This window comes from Bactrocera latifrons, unplaced genomic scaffold (genome assembly GCF_001853355.1).
Source record: "Bactrocera latifrons isolate USDA-ARS-PBARC rearing strain unplaced genomic scaffold, ASM185335v1 scaffold_129, whole genome shotgun sequence".
NCBI lineage: Eukaryota > Metazoa > Arthropoda > Insecta > Diptera > Tephritidae > Bactrocera > Bactrocera latifrons.
In genome coordinates this window covers 290,204-295,724 of record NW_017534730.1, presented here as the reverse complement: position 1 = coordinate 295,724, position 5,521 = coordinate 290,204, and positions in this window count along the sequence as shown.

Genomic DNA, 5,521 nt, shown 5'->3' with positions numbered 1-5,521 from the left:
CAAAGCAAATGTCTTTTATACTTCGGCCGCGAATTGCTCAGCAAATGGCGCAAAGAGAGCGGAATGGAAGAATACTGGCAGTTTCAATTGTTTTTTGTCGTAAAAGTGTGCATTGAAATGAGCGCTTGGATGGCTGAGTCAAAATATTTTATATGCGAAAAAAAATATTCAAGACAATTTTCATCGGAGAGTTCTGGACTTATTGCGTCCAAGAAAATAGTTGATACCTGAAGATAGTTCCCAATACCACAACATGAAGTAACAAACCGAAACCAATTTATTTAATTTGCCGTCCTCTGTAGCAGGCAAGCATTTTCCACGATGTAACTTCTGTGTTTTGTTGAGTAGCGTATCTTCGCTGCAATAAGATAGTGGTTCGAGTCAATGCCACGGATAGGACCTCGCAGACGTGCCTGCCGTCCATAACAACATTATGTCGGGGGGCAGGTCAAGCGCTCACAGAAGGCATCTTTGGTCACATCGCTCTTCTCTTCCGTCGGGGCGTGACGAACTTCGCTTTGATGTGGATTGTGGCTAGACGTTAACCCACCGGCGTTAATATCAGTAGTCGGCGACCGAGTCTTTCTCCCACCACAAATCCCACCCCGAATGTGCTCTCCTTGATATGGGCACTGTAGTAAATGCAACAAGGACCTACTCGTCTCTTGTCCTTCCCGATCGGCGGTGATGCCAGCCTTTACTCTTTCGAAGACATCAACCAACTGGACAGCGGCACTTTCCGAATTAAGGTACCGGACATTGCAGGTGCATGTTCCTAAAATCCTAATCTTTAATGCGTTTGCAGTGTTCGTCATCGAAAGGGGGGTCCCTAACCCGAGATTGTTTTCTTCTTTTCTTTAAGAGTACTCAAACTCAACGCACAATCCTGGAAAGGCTTCACCTTCTCACTTTAGCTCGCCTTCAAACGGATGCTTTTTGTCTACCAAGGGGACACTTGGTCTAAGACCGGAAGTCGTGAGCTTCTTGAGCCATATGTAAAATAATTGTTTCTGTCGCTCAGAGAACTTTCCACACATGCGTGAGCTTCCACACATCGGTACATCCTCGAATGATGAATATTTTAGCTCAAATTAAACTGAACCTCCATCTGACATTCCTAAGAATCACTAGGTCTACTGGAGTGTATGGCATGACAGGGGGTCAGTATAACCTAACCTAACATTATTATTTGTATTATTTTGGTGCAACTAAAACAGCAAATACCTGATAACATCAACACATACTAATAAATGTTTGTCAAATAGCGAAATATTAACAAAACTAATGATCGGAGATAAGAACTCCGAACATTTGCCGTGGCTGTATCGGTGATATGGTTATGGACTCCCTCCATACAGCTGTCTCGTCAGACTGATTGATTGATTGCTATTACCACACCGATAACATGACTATACATACAAACATACATAGCTGACTCTAAAAAGTACTTTTGTCTAATTATAAGTCGGTTGACGGACCAAGAATTTACAGCGAGATTTCTTCACGAGAAATCGAATTATTGGCAAAGAGTGGCTCCACTGATTGGTTGCGCTAATCTTCTCCGTTTACAAGAACTCGAAACAATGTCCGATACATAACTTCTGCGCCCTCAGTTGTAGACAATGAAACTGAAGTAATTTCTTGGGGGCAATTGTTTTAAGTTTTTGAATTTTTTGGAATTATGAGTGCTCATTACTTGCCGCATTGCTGTCGCGGCGGCTGCTGTAAATTGCATTGTTGCTGTGATCTTTGAATTGTCATTGCCGCACTGCTTGTCTGCGTGGAATTAACACTTTGTTGGAGCGTGTAAACACGCATAGAGCGGCACGTTGCGGACATTAGTGGGATTAGTGGTGGTTAACTTGACAGGCGGAAAGATCTTATCCATGATTGTGTTTGACAGATTTTAAGCAGTCACATTGCGGTAATATGATACCCATATTGACCGATGTGGTGCGTTCAACGATGAAGATATTTTTTCGAATTTTACAATGTCATTGCGCCTGAGCCGCGAATCAAAATCGCTAGATTCTTTGTCGGTTGATTTGACTGAGATTGAGTTCACCTTCGTCTTTTCCGACATTAACCCTGAAGCTATTGGGTTTTATACAAATTTGCCGCCAATGTAAATTGAAAATTGGTGATTCGTCACATGCGTACACACATATATATGTGTGTATATAGTATACGTAAAAATGAACATTCATACAGTGATGGCAAAACAATTTGGTTGTTCGGTTGGCAGCTTCCGTGGGAACCACTTCGATTTGCATACTCATGAGTTCCGCATGTCCCACTTTGACGATTCGACGATTCCCACTCCGACACACTGATTGACCGGTCAAGCAATTAATATATCCACCAAACTGCGCGCTGGACATGCGGCAATTTCTCAGGTGGCAACAACAACAACAACAACCAGCACTACCATGCAAACGGGCAATGCAACGCCAAAGTTTCTCAGCGCCACAGTGACTGACTGCACTCGTCGAAATTTGTGGCAATTTGCCGCATTGCCGTTGAGCATCTGCCGAATTATTGACATTCAAATGGCATCAAATTGTTGCATTGTTGTTGCATGGTGTTGCACACTGCCTTTCATTCTCCTTACCCAGCGCATGCGCAACCGTTGCAACAACGCAATTGCAATTGAGTTCGTTTAAAGTTTAACGTTTCTTTGATTGGCCTAATGGCAGTCGCGACGCGTTGACTGCGCATGCGCATGCGAATGACGTGAGAAACAAGAGCATTTCCATTTCGCATTCATTCATTCATGCAACGCTTGGCGGCTGGCGAAATGCGATTGGCCGCTAAAGTGCAGTTGCGCCGCGTTTATTGAGGTCGATTCAAAATTTGGGGCACTTTGGCAGCAGGGAGACTTACACGTAGTCTCCGTTCGCAGTGTTGAGACGTGGCAGACGTGCACCTTAAACTGTAAACACATTTCGGTATTCTGGGGTAAAAGTGTCAGGTCAAAATGTGCGCTCCCATGCAACGGCTGCGTGCCTTCGTGCTTGTTTCTAGCGTGCGAAGACGTGTCGAACGCAATGTAATTACTGCCAATTGGCCGTGTGGGTAAACGCTCAATTGACCAGCTGGGAATGCGATATTTACACTTCAGTTCAATTGCGAAATGCCGTGTGGTTTAGTTTCCACTTGATTGCCTGATTGAATTAAAGCTAAAGGCCGCTGCCACTGTATTTAGCGGATTGCCCAATTAAATGCATTAATAATACATACAGACTGACTGATGCACTCAATATACTCCTGAGGTATAGACGTCTTTACTCAGAAAGCAACAAAAAGTTTTGCTATAAGAATGAAGGAATTTAGATGTTGGTACAGGAACAAGTTAAGGACATGGCGCAATCCATTTGGGTCATGTCGGTATAGATAGCAATAGTATCCTCCTCCCGTACTAAACCTCTTCACCATTCATGTCTAGAGGGAATACTCAGCTGAAAATTACTATTGAAATATAACCTTGGTAGGATGTTGTCTGATTTACGATCCTGGACCTGCTAACTATAAGTAAATCCTATTATATGTATGAGTATTTCCTCTACATGTGAGTGTTGAAGAGGTTCAGTAGAGTATAACGATATTGCGCTATCTATACCGACATGCCCAAAATAGACTACGAAGTGGGGGCGGGGATATACATACTTCAATAATCTTGACATCTCTCTTTCGATCAGCCTACCAAACATAGCCATCATTTAAGTATAGAGAAGGCCTATGAAGCCCTATTCAATAAGTATAAAAGGAGGATAAAGAAAGCAATCCTATATACGGACAGTCCGGTGGCATTGCTAGTCTTGCCGACAACACAAATAAATTCCAGCATAGTTCACAAAGTCAGGAGGTCACAAAGTCACTGGTAGGTAAGCTTAATTTATCCATAATTTCGGTTTCCGGTCACAGGAAATTTTCCGCAACAAAAAAGCGAATGAGTTGCCAAAGTTAATAGTCTCTTAGACGAATTACAGGCGGAGTCAATACCAAGCCCGCTAGCACCGACTGAACGGGAACTTTATACTATGTATTTAAAAAAAAATAGCTCAGAGCAGATGAAACTCAATAACAAGGTGTACAATAACAAAGCAGATATAGCAACAATATGACCGAAAGCGAACCAAGGATCCAAAATTTACAGTTACTATAACGAAGTACTGGCCTTTTGAAGGGCATACGCTAAATGTGGTGCGGACCTACAAAAATAATTTCGACAACGCAGGCTAGCAGGGAATAAGGAAACGGGCTTTCACTTTATCTGAGAATGCCCAGTTCTATAAAAACCTGACAGAAAACTTGAAACCCATCAAGTATCAAACCTTGAAAGATTGTCCACAGGAAAAAATTGAGGACATAAGAAGTTTCATTGAATGAAAAAAATGAAATGAGGCAGCAATTGTATAAAGGTCGGAAGATGGTGCATCGAAATAGCGCATCTAGGGTTTGAGTTCGTGTACCTATGGTAATGGCTTCGTTCGCGCGTTCGTTCGGCGTGGCAATCCGAATGCACATCCATTTTCTTCCAGACAATTTAGCTTGAACAAAGAAAACTCAATATCCTGCCAGTTATTGAGTTTAGGAATCTCCCGCAGCATGTGGCACAATTATTTTGAACGTTCAAAAAATGCAGAATTTTAATAAATTCCAAATTGAAGCTACCATTTAAGCTGAATACTCGCAAACCACAAAAAGCGTAACAGATCGCGTGTTAATTGGATGAACCCTTGAATGTACGGAATCTATTCCCTTATCAATTTACGCGCATGCGCAACAACATACAGTGCGTATAAAGCAACAACGCATGCGGGGCATTGCCACAGCCAACCAACCGGCCAGGACGCCGCTGGTGCTGCTGCTTTCATTTGGGTTGCTGACATGTTGTGGTGCGCTGGCTTGTTGGCAATAAAATGCAAATTAAGCACTAAAGATTACTCAAAGGCCACATTATTTACTTAGAACCTCCTGCTGTGCTTCCGAATTAAGTTTAAACCCGGAGGCTAAATCCAAAATGAGTTTTACTAATTTCTTGTTGCTTGCCTGTCTGTCGGCCAGCCTGTCGCTCTGTCTGTCGGCATGCCTGGGTCTATGCACGGGACCGCTGCGCCGGCTGCTCGTGCGGCTGGCAGCTTGATGGACGTGTATGCGCGGGCCATACGGCTCTCCACCGCTGCATGCCGCAAAATATATTTGGGACAAGTTGTTGCAACACTTAATTTCCATATCCTGCCGCTAGCTGCAAGCCACACACTGCATCCGCGCATACAATACATACATATATGCATATACTGTATTAAATACATAGCGTTTGGTGTTATCCCGCCCATGTGTCTGCGCCTGCGTCTGCTCCGATTGTTCATCGCTAGGTTCACAGTTTTTTTAATCTTTCATAAATCGATTTTAAATGAGATTTTGGCGCTGACGTTTGCTTAGTTATGTTTGCGGCGTAGGGAATAACGAAAACCGTTTAATAAATATCAAAAATCCGTCCAAAATGCAAATGAAAGCG